At 41.7% G+C, this 27359-nt stretch overlaps 1 protein-coding gene across 1 annotated transcript in view; it reads left to right on the plus strand.

The window, feature by feature from the left end:
- RELN (reelin) overlaps positions 1–27359 on the plus strand; it is a 296993-nt gene that overhangs the window by 721 nt on the left and 268913 nt on the right. The gene's annotated exons all lie outside the window — the stretch shown is intronic.

Below are 27359 nucleotides of genomic sequence, written 5' to 3' on the forward strand. Positions count from 1 at the left end.
CCTGCCGCCCCTCGCCCGGGGCTGCGGGAGCCGGGCGCTCACGGCGGGCTTTGAAGCTGGGATGTCGTGCTCAGAATAAATAAATAAACCTCATTTTTTTGCTTTTTTTTTTTTTCGTGAGCGCTTGGTCTGAGGAGAATGAAATAGAGTAAGGAAAGTTGCTCACGCTAGTAGGGTCTGTGCTCTCGTGATGGGTTGTGTGAGGAGCACAGCCCGGGGCCCGGCGCGGCGCCGCGGGCAGGTGCGGGCTGGGGCAGAGGGCTGTGGGCGCGGAGCGTCTCTGGAAAGCAGCAGCCGCGGCGTCCGACAGCCCGAGCGCCGGCTGGCTGCGGAGACAACTTCCATATGGGAGCCGTTCTGAAATTCATAACCATGACAGACCGCTTCAAGGTGCATATACTAACCCTTCTGCTCTCTTTGTGTCTGCTTGAGGTATTCCGATGCTGCATAATAACGACTAATTCTGCACTAAGCAGTAAAAGGTCAGAAAAAAACCCCAATAAATATTTATTTAAAACATCTTTCTCAGATGGACAGACACACTGTAATGGTCCCTGGCTAAAGATGGGATGAAACTTCTGATTTTGATGTGTTCCAGCTCAGAATTTAAGTTTCAGGTAAATCATTGAATCCTTGAGTCATGTGGATATTCTGATTGAATTTTTTACGGTAAAGACAGGAAAACCAAACACATCAAATATTCATTTTCACACGACCTAAGAGGTCTTGAAGTTTTTTGTCCATGTATAACACTTAATAATATAGTTTCATCAAATTCACAGTTAACTTTTGTTTTTAAAATATTGGAGTCCTTTTTAGCAATCCACATAAGGAATTTATATGACCTTACCAGGTGATTTTTTTACCCTTAGAGCCTCAAATCTTCTGGTCCATAATACACACTCAGATCACATAAATTGCCTTCAACTTGCTGAATCATAAGTCTGTGGAGTTAAAATAGCAGCTGGAATTTCCATCTTGCACAAATTTAAATGGTGAGCTTTTAAAAATATGGTTCAGACACATGAATAACCAAATCACCCCCTTTGCTGCCCGTATTGGAGTCCCATTACTGGTCTGGGGAAAGGAGCTTGTGGCGGGCGCGGGAGTGCTGAGAGCAGAGCTGAGGGCAGGGGCTGAGGGCTGCGGGCAGAGCTGAGGGCAGGGGCTGAGAGCAGGATTGAGGGCTGAAGGCAGGGGCTGAGGACAAGACTCAGGGTAGGGACTGAGGACAGGGCTGAGAGCAGGAATTGAGGTTAGGGCTGAGGGCAGAGGCTGAGGGCAGGACTGAGGGCAGAATTGAGGGACTGAGGAGAGGGCTGAGGGCACGGGCCGTGGGCAAGGCTGAGGGCAGGACTGAAGATAGGGGCTGAGGGCAGGAGCTGAGGGCAGCGGCTGAGGGCAGGGGCTGAGGGCAGGGACTGAAGGCAGGACTGAGGGCAGAATTGAGGGACTGAGGACAGGGCTGAGGGCGCGGGCCATGAGCAAGGCTGAGGGGATGGCTGAGGGCAGGAATGAGGGCTGCTGCCCCTGCCCTGCAGGGCGAGCAGCAGAAGTGTGTGTTTCTTCGTGGATGCTCTTCAGCCTCTCGCTCTCTAAAAACGATGTTCAAAATGTAAGCCCTTAGCCTGCAGAGGAATGCCCCAGCTGCGCGGCAGACCTCGCAGGTAGGCAAGGCTGGATTTTCCACTGCTGTTCTGCACCTGACAGATCGAAACGCGGCGGCTTTGAGAACAATTCTCCGCCTATTTTTTTTGTTGGTGGTTTTTTTTGTTTGGTTGATTTTTTAAGTGTTTGAGTTTCTTGTCTTTTTTCTTTTGTTTTTTTGATTTTTTTACCCGCCCTCTGTCCCGGGGCGCCCGGTGGCTTTGCGGAGCCGCCGCTGCCCGCGCCTCACTGCGCGGCCCCGCGCGGCCCTGCGCCGCCCTGCGCGCTGCGCGGCCACCCTCAGCTGCTGTCCCGGCCCCGCTACCCAACGCAGGCGTGTGGACACAGCGAAAGCGGTGGGTAACCCCCGGTGAGAGCCAGCCTCCTCATTGCTGACTTGCAGCGGTAATTTTCTTTGTCAATTTTGTGCATTGTTTAAACACTTACCTGTGCCAAAAGCAGGCAAGGAGCACTGCCTACTTGCTATGCACAGTGCAGCAGACACATCCTTGAGCTAAGCACACTTATTCAGATATTTTTAAATATCTCATTTGAATATTTTAAAATATAACAATTATCGATGTTAAATATAGCTCAAGAAAAAAAAAAACCCTCAAAACCTAAACCTGAAGAAGTAATTTGAAGCAATCTAGATTTTTATACAGTGTAATTTAATGTTACTGGAAAATGCCAGTCTGCACTGATCGAGCATTTATTATTTAAAATTCAAACTTTAGAGGTGGTCTTGTGGGGACACAGAGGTGGAGTTTTGAGCTGCGGTACAGAAACACAAGGCAAAGGGAGATTTACATATGTATAATGCAAATTCATACGCTCAGAGAGCATCTCAAAATACACCCCTCTGACTCCTCACAAGTTCCAGTGAGGGTCTGTTTTATACTTACTCCCCTTCATTCAACAGGGACAGGTGACAGCAGCATCCAAGGGCACCAAGTTCAAAGGGGAGCAAACTGAATAAAACTATACACCAAGGGCTGGATGAGAAAAAAAATCTGATTTAAAAAAAATCATCCAACAACTTTCTGTTAATTTGTTTAGATGGTCCTTCAGGGTCCCAGGGTGGGAGATAAACCCCTGCAAAGCCAGTAGAGCTGTGGCACTGGCTTTTATCTCTTTGCCCGACTGTCCCTTGCACTGCCCCGCACCCCAGGAGAGCAACAGTGCAACAGACACTTGACTGGGCACCAGGTGAGCACAGGAGCTTCTGCAAGTGGCTTCTCTGACACACTGGATCCAGCACTTGGTTTCTCGGTGCCTCTGATTTCCTTAAGTAAAATGGAGGCAATAATGCTTCCTATTTTGCATAGTTAAATTAGATACTTTGGGATTTGTCATTTCTCCCCTTACCCTTAAAAATACTCCAGATTTGGCCTTGTTCCTGCAATCAGTAAATATTTAAAAATGCATTCACTTGATTGAATAGGATGAGACCTACACTGCATATAAATATGTTCTTTTATATACAGGATTGCCTTGATAAATCAGTAAACAATTTTATTACCTTTGGCAGGCGCTTATACCTTGAATTAGCTTATTTCAAATTTAATTAAGTTCTTGAGCTGGCAAAGCACTTAATCACTTGCTGAAATGCAAACTGACAAAGTGTGTACTGGTTTAATGCAGGCACCTGCTCGGCTTCCCTCCAGCCAAGCAGTGATGGTATGTGTGGAGAGCTGTGGCAGGGCCCCCTTGCTTGCTCTTAGCTTTCCTGGTAGATCTTGTTTTGTTTTCTTCCTGGGCATTCCACTGTAATCCACAGAGCAGAATGTAATTTCTTCAGGAAAAGAAAAAAAAAAAACAATGATGGTGGAAATGGAAAATTTTTATACAAGTTCTTTTGGGTTTATTTCCAATCTGTGGCCAATTTTGAGTATCCACGTCAATGTGCCTTCAGTGCTGAATGTACCATGATTTACAGGAAGTACGCTGGAAATGCATAAAAGGATAAACTTGTCAGAACATAGATTTTTCACTGCCCTTAATCACAGAAGCCTGAAAATGAACAGTCAGGTTATTTGTAGTGTTTAAACAATACAAATGGATTACCTTTACATTGGTTTCTTTTCTTACCCCTCAAAAAATTCCTTGCTGTCACTGCGAGCAGTGCCTTTTCCCAAGGTTTCAAATATAGATCTTATAGAAACAACTTTGAACTGTTTTCCCATGATTGATGCTAAAACTCATCATTCTGCCCTTAAAATAGTTTTCTTTAATGAGACTTGGGTTTCTATTTCACTCTCCATTGTTCCTTTTTTTTTTTTTTCCAGGACAGATTAACCTTCAGTTCCCAAATGTTATCAGTTTCCATCAATGACTGTTGCTATTCTTAGATATACTGTATATTGTCTGGAACCATTGCTTTGATAGGTTGGAAAAAAAAGTTTTCAACTATTTTAAGTAGTTTTGAACTCTTTAAGCACTGATATAAAGTTGTTTAAAGTTTGACCAATTCCATCTTTGTTATTAACTTACTAATTTAAGAAGTACAGATTGTGACTTAGAACCTGTTTTCATTAGGATTACTTGCATGTCAGGTACATGCTTGATCTAGTTTAATTGTAAGTTCTTATCAGATTATTAAAAATAAAAAGGTATTGGAGTTCAAAGTGAGGGAAAGGAAGAGAGAAAATAACTGGAGAGTAAGTAGTGATACTTCTTTATGTATAAATAGGATTATAATGGAGTTGCAGAAGCTCAGCTGTGAATACTTTCTCTACCAGTTATGCTGGAGCATAGAAAGCTTTTCATAGGCACGTAGAAATAAAGAGTGCACAGGAGATGGTGTTAGTCATGGTGCTCTGGTAACAGCTTTCCAACATCAGCCTGAGAAGCAAGTCAGCTTCTCAAGGCTTTTGCAGGGTATTCCCTCAAAACTTTTGATCTCATCCACTTACACCCTCCTCTGATCTTTGGAAGAATGGAGACTTCCATCATTTTTTTGTTCTAAAATGAAAGAAGTGTGTAGAAACGTTTGCTCATGGGAGTTGAGTTAGCTCCAGGCAAGGATGACTCTATAACTCGTAAAGGACACTTAAACTAAAAACATGAGGCTAGCAATAGCTAGCAATTGAGAGGGAGTTATTAAGAATGGGGAAGGCCCTTGGACTTCAAGTCTGTCCTTTCCTCTGAGATCCCCAGCAATATCTTGGAGCTGCATAAGGTCTTTGTAGCATATAGAAATTTCATCTGGAGTCGGCATTTACTATCCTCATCCACCAAAGCTCCCAGACTGCACCTTGACTGTGCTCTGCTGTATTTAGGACTTTCTTGCATCAACTGAACTTTGCAAAAGCAAGGCTGATTTCTGTGTACTGTGGCCTGTTCTTTAGCTGGTCTGTTTGAATTTGTTAGATCTGAGCCTTAGTGCTTTTTTGAGTGAAAGTGGGTGTCTAAATCTTCCTGTTGGCCAATGGATTATCAGTATTTTCTGAAGCTCTTCTTCCCCCCCAAATTCACCTAATGTGTCTTTGCAAATTTTAAAAAGTTATGCTGTTTATATCCCTTGACCAGAAACTGATGAAGGAGGCCAACCTTAAAAGAAAAAGGTAGACATGATCACAGCCAACAGCCTCTTACAAACCATGTTTCACTAGGGAAGATGTTAAATTTTAATGTGTTCAACTGTCATTGCTCTAATTCGTGGGCCAAATCGGCGGTCAGCAGATGGCTCAGCCAAAGACGTGGTCAGGCATGGGATTGATGAAAGGAAGTAGAAGGCCCACAAAGGCCTAAATGAGCCTTTCTTGCAAATTTGCAGACGAGATGTAATCTCTGGTTAAATCCTTTCTGCCCCCATCAGGGGGCTGCTCCCCCCTGCAAAGGAGACTTGATTGCCCCAAATAACAGAAATCAAAGTCAGCACGGCATGCCGGCATGACCCACATTTGTCAGGTGACATCTGACTGTAGGACACAAACAGTATTGTTGGGTCTGCATAGGGCAGACCACGCCAGGCTTGTCTGTATACATTAAAAAAATGATCTCTGCCTCAGTGAGCTCATCATCCAAGCCCCAAAGCTCGGTGTGGGGCCTGGTGTGTGTGCACGGACCTTTCCCATAGCACAACACCCAGCACTGAAGTCAAGGAAGAAAAGAAGCCTATAAATGGTGAAAAGGTACAAAAATACTGTTTCAGTGCGGATATTGTAGATATTTCTTCCTTTCTGAACTTAAAGGAGATATTTTTAAATGTGTATAATTTACTTTTGGAAGTCATTGCTAAAATCTGTCCATACTAGCTGCTTGTAAGTAGAAATTTTTAACAAAGATGTTTTCCTTATAAAGAATTAATACTTATCATTAGATATAAATAGATATAAACAAAACAGGATATAAACCTTGTACTTCAGGACCTAAGGTGACCAGTAAATGATTTATAAGCAGGTTATTGTGCCATGGTGGCATGTAGCGTGTTCCTCCAATGGTTCCTCACATTCATTACTCCACCAAACCTTTGTTGGTTCGTTAGTTAAGTAGAACAGGGGGAGATTGTCAGACCAGTAGCATTTCTCACTCGCCTTATTGCTCCCTTGGTCTGGATTTTTGGAGGCCATTACTTTTGAAATACTCTAGCATCTTATTATGGTACAATACTACTGTATTTGCATATAGACTGCTTGAAGTATGATTTTCAATCTGATAATAGCTGTGGTGATACAACTAGAATGGATTCTGATGCACCCTTTATTTGCTTTGTGTGTCTCATGCCCTATAGCTGTGGTTTAGATTTGTCATGCATGTTTGTTGCATAGAGAGGGAAGGAAACAGCACTGTCTTACCTCTGAGAATAAACAACCTTTCACACCATCCCTTGTTATGAGAATTTCTATAGTCTCCGATGAAAGATTCAGTCTTCATAACATGCTTCCTTTCTTTGTGTTAACATTTCCTGCCTTTTCATAGGGCATGAAAGGTGCACAAGAGTGCACAGAGTGTCTGGAATATTTGTGTAATTCCCACTTTCCCCCCTCAGCTGTGACTAGCCTCTGGGACAAACACAGTGCAAACTCTGACAGTGCAGCTATTAACATCTACCAAAGCCCAAGCACAGATTGCTTGTGGAAAAGACCTTCCAAGTTTGCCAGACAGTGCCTTCTTGTTAGGTGGGCAGTCTTCCTCCATTCCTCCTCCTCTCAGCTCACTCCTGGAAAATGAGTCGAAGCATGTGTCACACAGTTCGAACAGCACCAGCTGGGCTGTGCCAACAGACCATGGAGGCAGAGATTCGCCTGGTCCCTGCCCATGGCACCTTCTTCCAATCCCCATCAGTGTTCAGATGCCTCCCACAGGTGCCACATTTGTTAGTGTTTTCCTAAGGAGCAGAGCCATGGAGGTGCTTTGTTTTTATAAAAGACATTATTTTAATATACCTCTCACCAAGTATTTGTCTTACATAAGGCAATGTCAGAGAAGCATACACCCTGCTTGGGGAGGGAAAACTGTGATTTGCAAGAGGCATTAGTGTTTGCTCCCATTTGTTCCACAGTCCGGGTTACTCTGTCCTCCTGTAGTGGGATTGGTCCTGGCAGGGCTGGAAATGGCACTCAAAGGCCAGGCACAGGGCCACAGGCTCCCCGCCATCATCTGCAACCATCTGGAGCAGCTGATGCCTCCTAGGCACCACAGTGTTTCCTGGGCAGCTGGGTTCAGCTTAGCTTCAGGCAGAGACACCTGTGAGTGCACCCTTCATCTCACCAACCACAGCATCACCTGTGTCATTCCAGACTCCCTTGGTGTAGTTGTTGGCTCTTCACCTTCATCCTGCTGCTGTGAGTATGGCTTTCTGTTTGGTGAGACTGGGTGATGTATGTGACTTCTGCATGCCAGTAATAATCTCCACAAGGCTACTCTCCCTCCACTCCAGTGAGATCTTTGGTGTTCACAGGAATTCAGGACATCCCTGACTGCTAACTTGTAGTGTTTCCTCATGACCTGTTGCAGACAATGCCATTTACGTGAATTTCTTAGTCTAGAAAGCAGGAGGTGTCTAGGGGAACTGGACATGAGTAGCCTGTGAAATTTGCAGAAGAGCAGGTGAGGAGTTCGGATGCTTTCCCAAATGCTTTTATTGCAAAACAGAGGCTGTTCTTCACAGTCTTTGCAAGATCCCTCTTGCCATAGTTTTTCATCCTGGGAACAAAACGGAGGAAGCTGTCCCCTGCTCCTCTCTAGGCACTTTGATGTTGGTATTGGTTGTGAGAGATTCACAGCGTCTCCTTGGGGGGTGAAATCAATGGTGCTTTTCCAGCCTATATCTGTTGAAGTTCAACCTGCAAGAGCCCTGAGTGACAGCAGGAGACAAATCCATCTCCCTTCAGGTGCAAGCTTTACCCTCCCTACATTACCTTAAGTTTTAAGAAAAGCCCCTCGCTTCAGACATCCACATTGACATTCTTCCTAAAATTGTGTGTGCTGCAGGTTTCTCCCAAAACTCTGCAAATGCTTCACTGCCATGCCAAAGTGCTGCTCCAGTTTCTCATATTCTGGGGTGACAAACACCATGGGCTATATCCAGCCCCACAGCAGCACCTGTGCTCCCCACAGACTGTCTCTGGATGGATGCCTTGCCCCACTCCTTGAAAGGGAGGTGCCATGCCAACCAGAGGAACAGCCTGTCCCCACCTCCTTGCTGAAGGGACAGTTGCTAACACAGGAGGACATCAGATGGATGGTGGGCTCATATGCCTCCAGCCCTGTCACTTCCTCCCCTTCACCTCTCTGTTTCCTCAAAGAAGGGAATAACTACAGGGGACAGTTCAGAGTATTTGATTAAGTAAAGTCTGAGTTTGATAGATGAAAAGCTGTCTTAATAAGCCCAGCCTTCTGGGTGCTGGGGTTCACTAGGCATTGGAAATATCTGTGAAGCTATGTGTAAAACTCCTACTGTGTCTCCTCTTGAGGCAGAAGTGTTAGGGCATGCAAACACACTGGGTGGTCACTGGTTTCTCTCATAGAGGGAACTGGCAGTGCCCTTTTTATTTTTCAGCAAGGTGAGAAGATTGATCATTAAAGACTGGGCTGAAGATCTGCTTGTGTTTCCCTGAATGTCATCTACTCACATGTACTGCTGTCTGTGATTTTGTTTCTCACAGGAGGCAGGCCCGTACACACCAGGCTGAGGGGGCTGACTCATAAATGAGACTGAGAGGAAATTCTAAGAGCTCTTACACCACACTTAGCAAAATTAGGAATGCCTCAGATTAGCCAGTTATTTATTCCTCCCTGTGTCTACTTGAAGGATAGTTTTGTAAATAAATGGGCATGACCTGACAGAGCTGAAAGACAAGAAGAGAGTCTGCCTGCCAACCCCAGCTTCAGCTGTCTCCTACTGTCTGGCTCAGCCTTGGTGGCTGGATGCTGGCACCCTGCTCCAGCACCTGGCCATCATGTGGCTGTACACAGAGCAGTCCAGCTGCTGAAAAGCACACAGTCTAAGGGCCTCCCTCTGTCCATCCTCCCGATGTCGTTTTGGAGAGTACAGTGTAGATGACCAAAAGTATAAGGAAATCCATCAAGCGAGCTCCTTTTCATGCACATGTATGCATCTGGGAACAAATCCCGTTTTCCCCTCCTTATTCTGCCACATTGCAAGTGGTTCCTGCTGTGCCCCAGCTTGTGTTTGAAGGGGTTTGTGTGTTGGTTGACCACAGGTAGGATATGTAGGATGCTCCCTGGGAACATACAGAGAGACTGAATGCTGACGATCTGTCCACGTGCTGTGCATATCAAAGTAAAGAGGGGGGAAGGAAAAGGGAAAAGAGGGAGCACACAAAACTTGCTGGCTAGAAGACAGAGAAATCTGAGAATATTCTTCTCTCACTGGCTGTACTTTGTGGTCACAGCATTCAACACGTCTAGTACAATATTCATAAATGAGTTAGCCCTTGCTGACAGAAAATCATCTGTGCTGTGTAGGTTGCCCGCGATCTTGCAGAACACTTCTGCATGGAGGAGCTCTTCCTGAACTAGAAATGAAAGTAATGAGTAGATGATCAACCTTTTCAACATCTGAAAACAGCAGCATGACTCTCTGTGGCCTCTCTTTGTGTCAGGCCCTGGGATGTGAGAAGTCATTCATCATGTCACAGGGCTTGGCAAGGTTTCTGCCGTTTGCCTTCCACTTTTCCCACTGCTCCCCAGGACAACACAGTAGAAAGGAAAGAACAAGAAATATAGATAGTATTTATCTTTCTCGCTGTGGTTTCCAGGCCCGAATAACCTTCCAGTGTTCCTATCTCACAGGGGAAATGCACTGCTAGTGAAAAACAACTCTCCTTCCAGAATTAGACACATTAATCTGGACACTGGATAAAATGATTATCAATATTAAGAACTTCAGAGAGAAACAAAACAGTGGAACTGGCCAAGGCAAAGAACCTGGTTTAATAAAGTGCTGCCCAGCCTTCCAGTTTGTGGAGATGCCAGATATCAAAATTAAAGAGCCAGTACTATACAGTGCTGTAAAAAAAGTTCCTAATATGTTGGGGAAAAAAAAGGATCTCTGGCTAAACTCCAGTATTAAACATTTTTGTCGATCAGTCCTTCTGCCTCTGACTCTGAAAAAGACTGTAGCCTTCAGAGTCTCATTTTGGTTACTATGAAGATCAAAGATGTCAAGAAAATATTTTTATGCATTTCAATTGTTGTTGTTGATTTGCTGACAGCTGATACCTCATCAGATAGGTTTTCAAATTGACCATGTTCTTGCATGAGACACAGGACTCTGGAACTGATTTGGCTGGAATTGCCATGTTCATAGCAAATTAATTTAAAAACTGGTTTTGCAAAGGATAATTGAGTAGAATTTGGTAAATGTTTTAATGGAAAATGAAGGCAAATGAAACATTTGAGAAATACTACTGACATTTTCAAGGCAAAGTTTTGATTTTTGTTTTGGAAAAGTATCAGAATTGTGAAACTGACTATGCATAAGACAAAAAAACCCAGAAGTAAGCTGCATAATCAGAAAATGAAATGAGAATTTTCTGCTTGAAGAAAATTCTTTATCTAATTTTTTTAGGTTCATTGAAGATTTTCATATTGACCTAACTGATATTTTAATTTATTTTTTTGTGCTAAACTCCTCAGTACTTCTTCTTTTATGTTAACCCAAGCTGATCTCTTTTTCTTTCTTTTTCTTTTCATTTTGGTCACTGAACCAAAAATCGAACAGTTCTACTTCTGACAGGTTGACCATTTAATTTCCGGCCACTGAACAGATCTGATTCAGACAAATAACCCTCACCACTCTCCTCGTGTTCGTTCCCAAAATAAATTACAGAATAATCATTTGTTCTTTAAGGCACTGAAGCACAGTTGGTAGCAATACTGACATTTCCAAGGTAACAAACTCACATTTTCTATAACTATACCTACGGTTGCTATGTGGCTTCTGATGTGTATGTTGACCACATTTTCCTTTACCTCTAGTCATTGTTCAGTTTCCTTTTTCAGCAGAAATCTTTTCCCTGATTCAATGTTCAGTAAAAAGGGCTTAGGAGAGATCTGTCACCTGACTCCTTTGGGATGTCTACAGTTAAAGAATATTTCTGCTTCCAAACTTGAAAACCTGCTGTAGTACATCAATAGACTTGGCAATCATTCAACTAGCCAAACAGACCTTCATGTATCTAAAATTATCTTTTTTTCCCAAGGAATAATATATACAGGGCTGCCCCCCTCCTGTAGAAATGAACTGCTCAGAGTAGACATGGAAATTAAGATTCTATGAAATTGGTTTCAAGAGATGCAGGTTTATTTCATTCAGGGAAATGATACCTTATGTTCTTCATTGCTGTGTTCTTCCTTTGACCAACAGTTAATGCAGTTCTGGATTATCATGGAGTTACAGTGGAGCTGTGGTTTGCAGAATTTGTCATCACCAGAGGAGATGAAAAGGTGCAGGTTTGTCTGGGGCTTGCAGCACTGGTCCCTCCCCAGCCTCAGGCAGCCCAATTACTCCAGTGAGCATCTGTGGACCTTTTCACTCAAAAAGATGCAAGTTTTGTTTCATCAAGTGGTAGCAGATGTTAGGGAGCTTTTATGCCATTCATCACCGAGGGAGAGCCAATGTGATGGCATCTGGCTGTTTTCTCTAGTACAAATTGGTTTTTTAGACTGTAAACTGCCTTTGAGCAGTGGTGGTGATGTATTACACACTGGCTACTCTTCTTCTGGGACCTTGCCCAAAACCCCAATGCCCAGCTCCCCCCCAGGCACCTTTGTCCCAATTAGTGAGATTACAATAGAGAACAAATTCTCCCACTATTTGCAACAGTATCTGTTCGAGAAAACGCACTGTAAAATTAATTGCAGTACAATATTTCTTCTGATTGCACATAACTAACTGCTAAGAAACACTAGAGAGTGACTTGCACTTCCACTCCAGATTTAAAAAGCCTGCACTTGTTGCAGCTAACAAGTATTCTCTAGCTGCAAAGAGACAGAAATAGTAAATCTTGTTTTTCTTTTCTTTTTTCCAATTTATGTGTTTTCTCTAGAGCTTGTAGCTTTTTACAAGGTGCAGAACTCATACAGACACTAGTAACCATAGCACTTAAAATCTTTAGACTAGCCAAATCATTGATTAATAAAAATTGTGTGTTCTCTCTGACTCCTCGGAGCACTCCAGGTTTTCATGCTCCAGGGCAGAGGAGGACTGTGGTCCTCATGAAAGATGATCAATGTCACAGAATCACAGAATCTCGAGGGCTGGAAGGGACCTTGAAAGATTATCTAGTCCAATATCCTGCCAGAGCAGGAACACTTAGAGAAGGTCACACAGAAACTCATCCAGGTGGGTTTTGAATGTCTCCAGAGAAGGAGACTCCACAACTAGTCTGCGCAGCCTGTTCCAGTGCTCCCTCACCCTTACAGTGAAGACATTTTCCCTTGGAACCTCTTATGTTCCAGTTTGTACCCATTTCCCCTTGTTCTATAATTGGACACCATTGAGAAGAGCCTGGGTCCATCCTCCTGACACCCATCCTTTATATTTTTGTAAACATTAATGAGGTCACCCCTCAGTATCCTCCAAGCTGAAGAGCCCCAGCTCCCTCGGCCCTTCATCATAAGGGAACTGCTCCACTCCATCATCTTTGTGGCCCTGCACTGGCTTTCTCCGGCAGCTCTCTGCCCTTCTTGAACTGAGTGGTCCAGAACTGGACACAATATTCCAGATGTGATCTCATGAGGGCAGAGTAGAGGGGGAGGAGAATCTCTCTTGACCTACTGCCCACAGCCCTTCTAATCCACCCCAGGATGCCATTGGCCTTCTTGGCCATGAGGGCATATTGCAGTGTCAGCAAAGCCCACAGCTGGTTGATGCATCATGTAATATGAGTGATGAGACAAGTGCTTTGGGAAGCAGCGCAAGTTTTAACTCCACTCTCTTATTGAAAGTTTCAGAGATTTACTCCTCTAGCCAAACACCTGGATGGCAGCTTCCATCCCTCTTGGGACAGTGCTGCGTCAGGGCAAGCCTGACTTTTGTGTCCAAGAGCAGAAAAGTGAGGCAGAAAGGATAACCATGTGTGAAGGAGCAGGCAGATTTTCCATTTACTGGATCAGTCTGTCATTTTTCAAAGAGCTGGGCTTGTTGCTCAGAGAACGTAGCTGGATCAACAGCTTCTGTCTAGTAACTTCCCCCAAAACTGCTAGGAAGATGCATCTATAGGAAAAAAAATGCCCCAGTCAGAGGATCTGGATGATGTTCCAGCTGCATGCCAGTTCAGTTCTCATCTCTTCTGCTGAATTTAACATGTGTTTATTATGTTTAACATGCAGAGTGCTTGTAATGAGTTTGAATTAGAGAAGAATCATCTTCTTTGTGCTTTTTTTAATGTCAAGAATACTGCACTCTGGTATAACAAGAGATTGATGCCTTTGTAATTAGCTAGACCAGAATTTGATGGCCTTTTTAGTTTTGAGTTTCAGTTACTGGTACCTTGTATAGGTATTTACCATTGAAGCAACCCAGTAATGGATGATAATAACACATCAAATTTCCTCTGTTCCTCTTGAATAATTTGGTAATGTTCAGGTACAATGAAAGTATATGAATCAATTTCTTTTAGTTGAACACTTAAGAGCATATTCCATATCCTTTGTTACATGCGTGGCTGTTTTGTTGCTTCTTGAGCTTTTCTGTTGCAGGCAATCAGATCACTGCTGGGATAAATAGTTAAACATGTTGGGTGGCTAATCATTTAATGTGCTCTTCAGAATCAGAAGAGGTGCTGCAATGAAATACACGTGAGTTGAGTGGCAGAGATCTTAATATATATTTCAGGATCTTGGGTATTTAGCAGCTATTTATTATTGTTTTCATATATGTCATGGCAGACCTAATGTAATTCCTACCATATGCCAAAAGATAGCCCAACTGTCTAGTGTCTTGAAAATCCCTCTTTAATATCTACCAGGAAGACCACATTTCTGTGGCTTTGATCTGGCTTACGTTTTGTACTAGTGGGGACACCTTTTGTGTGTGTTAAAAAGCTGGTAAGGTATTGGACAGAAATTAGTAATTACTGGGGGATCTTCCAGTTCTACTTAAACAAAAACAAAACTGAAAACAAAAAAAGACAGAAAAAAACCCCAGAAAAAACCCAAAGCTTCTGTGATGTGATTAGGTATAAACCTACTTACATGTACCAGAAGATTCATTTTTACTTTCCAAGAACACAAGGATGCAAACATAATTGAAGTGTACGTGACTTGTTCACTGGAGGAATACCTTTTGTTGAATTTATATCCTGCAAAATCCCATGTTATTTAAAAAGCGATGAACTGGAACATTTCCCTGTGAGAAATGATGGAAGAAAGAAATGTTTCTCAAATTTAAAGCAGGATTTTTACATGTTAACTATAAATATCTTGCAACTCTATGACTTGATTTTAAATAAAATAAAATAAAGCTGCTTGCTGTCTCTGCAGAAATGAATTTGGGAAAGGGATTTATCCAGGGTAATTCAGCCAGATGAATGGAGAGATACGTCCATCACTACTAAAGTGATGGTTATTCCTTCTAAATATAAACTGATAATATTATATGTTAGAGGCATGATTATACCCTTAAGAAGATTAATACATTTAAAAAGAAAATAAAGGCTTGTATCCCCTAAATGTGAAACTAAAATGAGAAGGTTTTATATACGACAGTATCACAACATTCAGTACTTTTAAACGAGGTATTTTCCCCATGAAAATACCCTTATGGAGTAATCACTGCAGGCTGCTTCTGGGAATAAGTGGGATGCCTTAAAACTTATGTTTTTCAAAGTGGTAATTTAAACATCTGTGGGCATTAATCTTGGCATATTTGGGAGTGTTCATTGGAGTAGGTGTAGTGGTTGCGTGCAGTCATGTCCATGAGGGAAGTTTTCTGGCTCATCTATTTTCTGTAAGTGTTTGGGCCATCTTGTAATAGGAGCAATGGTGACACGTGTAAAAATTCTGACAGAAGGGAAAAAGTGGTTGATAATGTCTCTGTGATATTTCCGTGAATCAGATCTATGACTTTAAAATGTTTAACGTGTATTAAAGACTTCAATGTCTTTTAATGTTGTGCTAGACTTACAAAGTACTGTCTCTAAGGACATAGTAGCTGAATCTTTTGATGGTATTGAATTTATGACATTGAATTTAAGACTTTTGTGCTCATGTCATGAAGCTTGTTAGGTAGTGTTTAACATGTCTCCTTTATAATTTCTATTTTTTTGAAATTCATATTCTTTAGAACTTAGTCGTTTACCTCAGTGAAAGATTTATAGTGAGGATGGGTGAAGACTTGATCCTTTTACAGTTACCTTCCTGATAGATAGCACTCAATGATTTCCTTTTATGCACCTCTCAAATTAGATATTCTGCACCTTAATCACAACACTATCTTCCTTACTTTATCTTTTAGGAGGAAAAGCCTTACAATTATAAATTCACTTAGAAATACTACGTGATCTTCTGCCTCAAGGCTTGTCTTTGTTTCTGACTCAGCCATGGCTCCCTGGTCAAGCCCTGTCCAGAGAAAAAAAGCCTCTTAATTGAATCCAGTGGGGTCTGCAGTTTGAATGCCTGCTATGTCCTGAGGCAGAGCTGGAGCTGCTGTGAACCCCTGGCCCTGCTCCCACCGTGGGCTGGACACAGGCTGACTGCACACGAGCCTGCGGCTGTGCCAGTGGTACAAGGTACCACATGGGCACCAAAAGTGCTGTGTAGGTCAAAATTAAACACTTGCACTGCAGGGGCAAATCAAGGAGTCATGGACAGCCAGGTGTACTGAATGCTGGCTTTTCCACCCACTGGTTTCTCAGGACACCATGCGGAGGGGTGCCACCTGCCTTGAGCCCGTCTGGCTGCAGGCAGCATATCTGTCTGCCCGGCACTGACTGCACTTGCTCTGGAAGGGGAGGTCAGGTCTAGGCAGGGCTGAGATGCTCTGAATTTGTTTCCCTACTTCCCCAATGAGCCGACTGGTGCCACAGGGAAGATGCCTGTCTGAGGGACAGGCTGGGGACACAGCTTCACCTGTCTGTCCTTCAAGGCTGGGAGCAAAACGTACAACCTGGCTGTTCTTGGGGCTGTATATGCTTTTTACCCTTCACATTTAAACTCTTCAAATCCTTGTTCCCTAAAATGTTGAAAAAACTGAACTTTTACATATTTACAAAAGCTGCCATCTTTTAGACACCTAAACTTACCTTTACTCATGTTGTCGGGACCACTGCACAGTAATGGCAAATATATGAAAATGTCCCTATATGTATATTTTTTGCTCCTGTTGCTTTGGCATAGCAAGATGTTGTAGACCAATAGGCTAAATAAGTGTTCTTTACATTGCTGTGACGTGGTTACCTTTTCTGCAGGTTTGTGCTGGCAAATACATATTCATCACTGTAGCCATTTTATGTGAAGAGGTTCTGGTCTAGGGCACTCAGTACGATGTTGATCTTACTCCCTTTTGAATGTGTTGGTTAACTTCAATCAAACATAACACAGGGATACTGGTCTCAAAGATGGTATGTACCCAAAAGCTTGATGGAAATTGGTAACCAGTAGAGGGAGAAGACCCAGGGTAATGCCTGCACCACAACTGAAGTTAGTTGGATGAGCTCAGCTATTTATTAGCCTCAGGAGAACTCAGACAGAGAGGGACCCTGCACATGCCTCAGGTACAGAAATGCCTCAGTAAGACTCTCCTGTATGCTACAGACACTGAGAGATTTAGCACTGATCCCCAGCAAAACCACTTTTTATTTCCACACTGAACAGAAAAACTACTCTGCTACAGCATGTCTGGTGGATCCCAGCCATGGGGCACTGGGCATCAGGGCCTGGCTGTCCTGGAGACTGGCTCATGTTCAGGTTAGCCTGGGGGCTGTGAGTATGTGACCCTGTCCTGCTTGAGCAGACTTTGGCAGTGATGGGGAGTGAAGGCCCTCCACTGGGATGGACATGGATGAGGGACAGTGGGGATCCCTGGGGGCACAAGATTGCCCTGGCACCGGGCTGCCTCTGCCTCCACCCTTGCAGCAAAGCCCTTAGGAGCAGCAGTCGGTTTTAGGTTTCTACTCACATTTGGGAGATAATTTGTTGTCCTAGTCACGTAACCAGTTCTTCTGGTGACCATCCCAAATCAGTGGCTTTTAGGCCAAAGGTCATCTGTAGAGCTGAACTGCAGCAGTGTAGGACAGGTGGAAGGTGGCTAAGGCACTTGTTTGTCCCTTTGATTGAAGCCAGCCCTGAGGTAAAGCCACTCCTCAGCACTGGTGCTGGTGGAGATGAGTCTGGGGCAAGGTACAGCGAGATCTGGGAGAATCTTAGCTATGAACAGGTTATTTCTTTGCCTTCAATGAGATTTTTATTGTCATTAGGAGAATTCTTATCGGGTCTTAACTTTCGCCCTGTGCTTCACCCAAGTGCATTTAACTATTTTCACTTGTCCTCCCTGGGAATGCCAAAGATTTTAGCATAGTACAGAAAATCCTTTGAGATCTTCAAATTAGCCAAGCTCTACAAAGGTAAGGTGTCTTCTTTTTTTTAACATAAAATGATTTGTTTGAGACTATAATTGATGATATGCTTATGCATCCCTTGAGCTAAATAAAGTGAATCAGGTAAACAAAGTACTTTATCTTGCTCATATGCATTCTTGCATAAACAAGAACAAAACACGTGTGAAGTAATTCCCGTGAATTAGCTTTAACAAAAAGAAACACTTTTACTAGAATGGCAATATCTAAATCTTGTGCATCATCCTGGGATCACTATACATTTAATTTAATTTTTTGTATGAAATTTGTGTTTGGATCATATTCTGTCCTGGTGGAATGGGATCATGGCTCCAGTGGGCAACATGTTATAAGAATGGCCCCGATGAGTGGAAAATTTAGCCTTCAATCTGAGCTGTTAGGATATCAAGCAGTATCTCATGCAATTATAACAGTATTTTTAGGCAAAAGCAGTGATACCAGAGAAGCACACTGGCTTAGGTAATATTTAATACTTGAAGTCCAATGCTGATCAAGACACCACTTTCCAATTTCTCTTCCTTCCTGCAATCTGCCTGCTCTATGCCAGCCACTGGTGTGTGATTAATTGACTGACACGAAGTCTGTTATTTACATTGCAGATATATTGTAAGTAGACTCCAGGTGAAGCTCACAGCATGCTGCATATTTACCACCATATGTTCAGGAGGTTGTGAACAGAAAAAAAGTAAGTCTAAAGCCAGAGGAGGTATTAGAGGACACAATAGAAAAGCTAATTATAAAAGCCTTCAAAAGCAGTCCCTGCTTCACTGTTTGATGTCCCAATATGTAATTACAGAGAACTAGGAAATAAGGGAAGATAATAAAAGGAAGATAATGAAGGGAGGATATGAAAAAACAGGGCATGAGAGGAGAGGAAAGCAGAGCTCCCAAGCCATTTCTCCTTTAGCTGCTGGAAACAAGAGAGGGCTGTTAAAGGGGAATAGAGGGGGCAGCTGTCCTGGACAGTACAGACAGGGGAGATGTGAGCTCAGGGGGAACGGGTAAACTTTGTCAGTGCCTTTATTTCTGGTGCAAACTGACATTTTACCCTCCTGAGGGGGCTTTGCACCAGGTGTGGTGGCCAGAAAGGGAGCGCTGAAACTGGCAGCTGTATCATCCCTATTGGCAAGCAATAATTTGTTCCCTTTAAGCAAGGACAGCATGAGATGAAAACACCCCACAGGATACCACCCTTATTTTCAAAGCTCATTATGGGCTGCCTGTGCAAGTTGGAAATCTCGCTCTGCGTCTGTTACTCTAGCCCATACTAATGTATATATTTTCCTTTCTATTTATATCATTTCTGACTTAGACTTCCTCTATGAGGACCACAGTGTGTCTCCTGTTGTTTTGTAGAGTGGCTGGTAAAAGTAGTTTAGTGAGGGTTATAATTTTTTATAAAATAGAAGAAAAATTTATGTCTAGACCTTAGCTTCAAATCTACATGTATACTAAACCAGTATTTCTTAGAAAAACAAAGGCACCCTGCAATTCTGTTAGCTACACAGGCACTGGGGATTTGAGGAGTCGGGATACTCTTGGGAAAAAGAAGCAGCTTCTGTCTGGCTGTTGCAGGAAGGTGCAAGCAACGTGGGAGGCTGGAAACTGCAGCTCTAATTTTGCTCCGGGTCTGGAGGGAGGATGTCTTTACTTGCGCCTCAAAGAGCCTTTCCCAACACACAGCTCAATTATTTGCACAGTAAGCTGATTAGAGGATTTGAAACCAATCATCCAAAAATGGTTGATGCCAGCCTCCAACTGACACATCAACTTACTCTCAATGAGTGCAAAGACGAGATACATTTCAAATTGCAATTTTGTCAAAGTATTTAAAAACCCCCACAGAAAGTGTTCTGCAGTGAGCAGGGTGAGCAGCCAGCAAATGGCTCTTTAATAGACCCTTGTGTCCAGTCTAGCTAATGCTGGAGGATTGCATGGTGCCGAGTGCTGCTGGTGTGCTACGCCTGCTCCTACGCCATCCCAGCTTGCTGCTGGGCTCAGAGGGCTCAGAACTCCCCCAGGCTCCCTCTGCTTGGGAGGCAAGAAAGGTGTTCACTCAGGAAGAGAAAGTGGGAAAAGACATGTTGGTTCAACAAGAGGAGAAGTTGAAAAAGGTGCCAAGAAGACTAGACACTGAGTATCTACTTGTTGACTCCTCGCTTTCCTTTAAAGAACCCCCCAAAATTCTGAAGTGAAAAAAATCCCTCTTCAAAATTTAACTCTTTGCAAAATTTCAGTTTCTAACAGATTTCTGGCCTGACTTTGCAACAATGATTTGCACAAATAATCCCATGGATTTTACTGGAGCAGAAGAAGTCACTAAGGTTTTACACGTGAATAGAAATCCACAGAACCTAGAACATAAAAACCACTGATTTTTTCTATAGCATCTTACTATGAATCATTACTGGATGAATATATTTGTCTATAGTACACTGATGGCTTAACGTTTAAGGCACATTTCCTAATGTTTTTACATTCTGAATGGCACATTTTCAGTGATAGTCTTACTTTAAATATATCCACTATTGCTCCAATGAAGATGCCCATTATTATATCTGTTGCCTTTCAAAAGCACAGTTCAGTCACTTAAAAATGTGTTAAAGAAAACACATAAAATGTCAAAGGTGACAAAGAGACTAGCCATGAGCAGAAGGACTCGTCAACAGCCCTGCAGCCCTCAGCCCAGCCGTGGTGGTGGTGGTGGTGTTGGAAACAGAGATCTCCTTTAACTAGTGATCACTTAGTGCTGAGCACTTAGGTACGTGGTTATTCATTTCTGTTTTAGTCCCATGTAAAGCTGTGATTCATCTACCTTCTCTGTTCCTGCAGGGACTGCTCTCAGTTTCCAAGAGACCAGTCTTGAAGTGCATGGTGACGTGCACCTCTTCATAGTTTAGATGCCCATTGTATGTCCTGATGACATATTCAGAGGCTTCCAGCACGTGTAAGTAGAGATTAAGTGAATGGGAATCCTAGTGCTCAAAATCTTTGCAAAAATCAGATTTTAGATATTTCTATATAGCAAACAATTTGCAAAATGTAGTCCCCAGTTTCTCCTGCCTTTGCACATGCCGTGCACTGAGAAGATGTTTGTAAAAGGCCACTGCTGCTCTTGTACAAAAGCACTTTCAACTGACTTTGGTCTGACAATGGTTATTGAGTGAGCTATGAACTCAGCTTCCATAAGACATAGCATCTTCTGTAAAAACAATAATTCTCCATTCACCTCAATGGCATTTTCTGAAGTCTCAGTTGTTTCATAACCAAATTATTACAAGTCTGCAGAATCTGCTTTACAGTGCCAAGTTTAGCACAGAAGAAGGTGCAGGATATTTAAATTCAGGTGTCTTAGAGACATTAGAAAGTCAAATGGAAGAAAACTACGACAGCTTCAGTCTGTAGAGAAGTTGTACAAATACAAAATGAACACAGTGCACTTTTGAAGGAATAAAACCAAAACCCCTGGACACTGAGACAAAGTCAACATAGCAAGACATGCGACACTGCTCACTCCTGCACTCAGGTATCATACCTTCTGCAGCAGAACACGAACATGAAGAAATCAATTTGAAAATATTCACAATAACTTAACTTCATGATGTGTATCTCCATGCATTTCTTCCAACTGCATTGCAATCTGTGAGGTAACTCTTGATCTACCTAGCAGGATGGAGGTTTTATATGGATTTCAGGTGACCTAGAACTTAGTGAATACAGAGACAACAAAGAGTTTGAAGGTGTAAAAAAAGGGCATGAGTCTTCTGATATCATGCTGGGTGCTTCATCTGCCTTGGATTGTAGGGAAAGAGATTTAATTCAAACAAAGACTTCTGAGCCATCTGATACAGCCAAAGCTGTAAATTTGAGACTCCAAATTTGGGACTTTTGTTTTCTTTATATCCATGTGTGTGCAGGATCCTTCTGTTTAGATGAAAAGAAGCTTTTTTCCTGAGTTTTCCTTAGAAAGCTCCTCTGCTGCTTGCAGTTCTTCCTCTCATCTGAGGAAGGAGAAAAACAGACTAACACTATGAAAATTTCTCATAGAATTTCCTCAAATGCTACTATCTCACAACAGGATGAAAGTCTAAAGATGACAGAAAAAACTTCTGGTCTAGTGAAGTCTGAATGCAAATCTGAGACTTCCATGGTCCTAACCTGCTCCAGGAGCCCTCTTGCAGTACAGGGTGTATTCCCACAACTTTTCTTACTTTTATTCCATCCCAGCCTTTTGATCATAGAATCATAGACTCATAGAATGGTAGGGGTTGGACGGGACCTTTAGAGATCATCTAGTCCAACCCCCCTGCAGAAGCAGGTTCACCTAGTTCAGGTCACATAGGAACATGTCCAGGTGAGTCTTGAAGACCTCCAAGGAAAGAGACTGCACAACCCCTCTGGGCAGCCTGTGCCACTGTTCCATCACCCTCACAGTAAAATAGTTTTTTCTTACATTTAAGTGGAATGATGATGACATGTTGTGATTATTACGTATAATACCTTCATATTTTGATATTTTTTTCCTTTTTGGGAGAGGAAATTATTTGCAAAAGACAGCATAAATTTGTGATTTTCCCTCTAGAAATTAGATTACAAATATATTTGTGAATAACAACAACAACAAACTTTATCTGCTTCTAACCACAGTACTGTTATTACTTTTAAAGTGTAGTCCATGTTTGTCAGGATGGTTTCATGTATGACAGTCATAACTGCATAGGATAGTGAGCTTGGTTAAAGCAAAGAGTTGTCCATTACCAACAAAAGAAATTGCAAACAACCTCACAAATGGCTCTTTTCTCCCAGTAGTTCACAGAGCAGAATGTATGAGCTCTGTTGCCCATGGCTTTGTATCTCAAGCTGGCATTAGTCCTTCTCTCATGAGATGCGGGCTTTGAATGGGGTTTTTCCTGCAGCTGGACCACACGTAATGTCCTGTGGGCTCTCTGATGTCTGCTAACATGGCTGCAACAGCCTTCCCTTCCCCAGGGAATGAAGGGGACCCTGTGCCTTTCTCATATTACTGATTTTTCAGAGAATTTACAGAAATATACTAGTTTTCAGATGTTTACCTTTTCACTGCAGTTAGTTGAAATCAGCTAGTGTGACCTACAATTAGAAGTGATGAGGAAACACACTTGTGGTTCTGTTATGCTGTTTTCTGTACAGAAATGACACTCACCCAATGTAAAATATTCTTTGCTTGACATCCTTCTCTTAAATGAGAGGAAACAGAATAAGAGTGGAAACGACTCATGTCCAGATTTAAGAGGAAGCTACAAGGGTAGATGAGTAAAATAGTAGATTTCAAACTTGAATATATTCTGATGGGAAGTACAGAAAGCTTAGGTGAGACAAAGAAAGAGGAAAAATGTGAGATCTACAAATTACTTTGAAGCCCATAAATACATGAACAGAGACATTAAAGGTCTTAATGAAATCAATATCTTAAAATATAACTTTTTTATAGTTTTACCTGTGCATCTCACAAGATGCTGATGTAATTTGCCTGTATTGCCAAATATTTAGTTGTCTGGTGAGATTAAGTGGCAGATCAAGGTCACTCTATCAAAATTGCCATGAAAATTTGACAGCTTAGAGAGAAAATCTACCTTCCTTATCCTTTACCATAGTGACTTATGTTAATTAAAAACCTAATTATATTTTACTCAGCTGTCAAATGGCCCTGGGCAAGTGGCTGAGTAGAGTTTTATGGGCCCAGGTGAAATATATTGAAGAGGAATGGCTTTTTCATATAAGCATTAAGACTACGATCATCAGAGCTTGGGGGAAAAGAGAGAAAAAGAGAGAGAGAGACTGGGGAAGAGAGGATGAGAACTTGGTCAAAGGTAATACCTATATATATATATTTCTATGTGTTCTCTGAGGTGCCTGGTTCTTGTAGTGTGATGGATGTATTTAGTAATAAAGCTGTGGTTACAGCACTTGTACCAGAGTGCAAATAATTTTACAGTCATTTGAAATATTATTCCAGTATGAGACTTTTAAAGTACATTTTAGTTTTATCATTAACTTGCCTGATTTTTAAATGCATTTCATCCTTAGAAGTAGCTGAACTGGTAAACCAGTTATCTGCAGGTGGTTACATTTGGTAATCAAATGGACAATTATTATACATTAGTAAAAGAAAGACAGCTGCAATTGCTATAGAAAATGGTTAGTTTTTTAGCATAACAATGAACTGCAGCACCTGCCTTTCCAATATGCTTTACAATTACGCTACTGGCATTATTTCCTTGATGCCCCCAAGCACAGAAGGATCTACACAGAACTCTAGTTGTAGCTTGAAGACAGTTTCATTCCAAATGTCTCTTTGAGTTTGCTCTAACTTTACAGCAAACTTATTTTTTTTGATCGACGCTTATTGAAGGTTTGCTTTTGTTACAATGGTGCACAGATGTCTGGCAGATTTATGTATGGTTATTTTATAAATACCAGTTGATTTGCTAAAACAAAAATAAGAATTCAAATCGGTATTTTAAACTTGTGCAGTTTTCAACTCAACTGCATGTGTGTAATTCACAGACTGCCTGTTGGAACCTGCAAGTTTCTTCACTTTTATGTTTAGATCTGTCATAAGTTTGAAGGAATTCAGTTCACAAGCAATATGCTTAGTTATGTATAAATCACTAGAGTGGCACAGGTATGTCTTTGTTGTGCTATGCATGTGGTATTTTTTCCCATATTTGACTTATATATGTGCACATCAGTCACTTCCTGTTCTTGCTTAATTTAATTTCAGCCAATCTCTGCCTTAGGATATCCTTTAGATACAGCAATTTGGCCAAGAAAAGCTTCTGTCACCCCTCACACATGGCAGTGTAAAGCAACATCCATCAATGCAAATTGGTGAGGATTTGTGTACTTGTGAAAGCTTTATTTGCCATGTGGATCTATTTCCACTGACTATTTACCATTCTTCAGGTCAATTTGGAGACACCATGCTGAACTTGCTGTAATATCTATTGTATTTACCTATGATAAAAGGTTAGAAGCCTTCAAACTATCTTCATTTAGCTCTCCGTATGTAACAGAATGCTGATGCTCCATACTTTTTCTCCACAACTTATCAGTGCGATGTGAGCTGTTGCAATAGAAGTTCTTGTTTATCATTGTTGGTTTAGAGAATGAATCCTGATGCCCACAAAGAACTATCTGCTGCTTCTTGCTTAGATGTAAAAACACTGGGTGTTACTGGATGCATGAGAGGGTCTGAGACCCTAGTTTGTCCTTACAACTTTCTTGCATTAGCATTTCCTATATCTGTTGTTTTACATTTACAACCACAGGTCCTATCTCTATTATCTGTAACTTTTCAGTAACAGTTTGCAAATGGATGGACTGCTGTCTCAAATGCACTGAAATCCTAACAGCTAAAATCCCCTTGAGATCCTGGGTGTCTGAAGAAGGTTTAGCCACTCTTTACCCTTTCTTGCTGCCTTTGTTTCTGTCTGGGGACACATGGGACCACTACTCACAACAGCCAACTGCTTAGAGATCTTGAGGGGGCTATGTTCCAACACATTTCATTTTTAATGCATTTGGCTTTTATTGTCTCACAGGGTTTTAGTGGGTTTTCAGTAAAAATTCTATCTATCTTCAAGGCACTCCCTGACTTTTCTGGAAAAAAAAAATCAGAAGTTTCTAGAAATTCTTCAATTCATCAATTTGGCTTGGTTTTAAACTCTTTCTGAACTCTTGGCTGAGGGTCACTTTGATGTCATGGATCCCTCTGTTGTAACTCGTTCATTACTTGTGCCTTTTCATAGAATCATAGAATGGTAGGGGTTGGAAGGGATCTTTAAAGATCATCTAGTCCAATCCCCCTGCAGAAGCAGGGTCACCGAGATCAGGTCGCATAGGAACATGTCCAGGGAGGTCTTGAAGACCTCCAAGGAAGGAGACTCCACAACCCCTCTGGGCAGCCTGTGCCAGGGCTCCCTCACAGTGAAAAATTTAATGAGATGATTCTAACACCTCTCTGTACGTAGCAGATCCCTCTACAAACCTGTGTAGAGTGGTAGCTATATATTGAATTTACATTGACTGATAAGGAGCAAAGAGATGGGCAGAAGTTCAGGTTTTGCGGAATCTGGACTTTGAACTCAGCCTAAAGATTTGAAAACGAGCATGTGTTGGCTTTACACTGCCTGTTGTCCTCTTACAATTTGCATCAAACTTCAACAGTTTTGGAGTGTTGTGTTTTTATACTGTTTTATTGAGGATTTTTCCAAGGAATTTTTACTTAATTGATGAGTAATAAAGAAGAGAATCTCAGAAATATGTTTATAATCAGAACAGGCATTGTAATAATGAAATCAGCATCGTATATGACTCAGTTTCTTCTAAAGGAGGTCTTTATTAATTTTCAACTTGAATATGTTTTTAAACACTATATTTTAAAACTACTCATAAATGGCTATAACAATTCTTATTATATTGCATTTAAAATTACTGTTATTGGCAGCAGTGAAGACATATTTCAGAGTATTTGCATTTTACAGTGAGGGGATTTGTGGACAGATAAATATCTATATCTATATATATTTTTGCTTACCACAGCTGGTTTTTTGGTGAAGATTTACTTTACTAACACACTAACACTAATATGTTGCAGTATCTGAAATGCCTTTAGCACGCCATTTACACTCATCCGAGAGATTTCATGAAAGTATGGTATTAGTAAGCCTTCATGAGTAATCCATCATGCCTTGGAGACTTAATCAGATTGCACATGTACTTACCCCTGGCTTAATAATTGTTATTTTCATTATTACTGTTCTTATTCCTGTCTCATCTGTGGTGAAAATGGTGAGAATTTCAGTTGTAGTTGAATACATTGTAATCACGGCTCTCCACGAAACACAGCCCAGCACAAAACCTACAGCCACAATTCAGATGTTATACGTAGTAAAACCTCTTGCTATTCCTTTTAAAGGACCATAGGAAAGTTTAATATTTCTTCAGGACTGTTGAGGTAGCAGCATTAAATATTAAAACTTTTAAATGTGCACAACTGATTAATTCAGAATATAGCAGAGCTGCTCATAAATGTTTAATATCTGTATTTTGCCTGATTGGATATAATTTAAGCTATGTGCTGCTTCCAGCACTGTAGGACCAGGTACTCATCTTTTATTTCTAGGAATGGTTTAAACATCATTCCTTTTATTACAGGTTAATATTAATGCCTGGACCTTATGCTGTTATTGTTCAATCTTTCATAAAAACCTGCTTCAGAATTAATCACCTAAAGTCTAACTGAGAGCAGTTCTTACAGTTCTTTTTAATATATCTTTCTGAAAAATACAGTTCAGTTAAAATTTGCACAAACTCAGTAGGCTGAAAGATGAAATTCTGTCTTTGCAACTCTCATGCATTTCCTTAGAAAACCCAAAATATTTCCAGGGAGGATTGGGATGAAGCGAGTCCTGGATTTTGGCTGAGATTTATCGTGGATCAACGTGGAGCTGTTTTATTTCACAGGGAACAAATTACACTAAAAAGCTGGAGAATGAGTCTTGGTATTTCTGGAGGAGGTGGGATAGACCTGTTAGACATATTGGCATGTGACTAATAGACACTAAATAGGTTTAGTGGTGAGCAAACTGAATGACTGATGATGGCGAAAAAGTGTTTCTT

Source organism: Colius striatus, chromosome 1 (genome assembly GCF_028858725.1).
Source record: "Colius striatus isolate bColStr4 chromosome 1, bColStr4.1.hap1, whole genome shotgun sequence".
Lineage (NCBI taxonomy): Eukaryota > Metazoa > Chordata > Aves > Coliiformes > Coliidae > Colius > Colius striatus.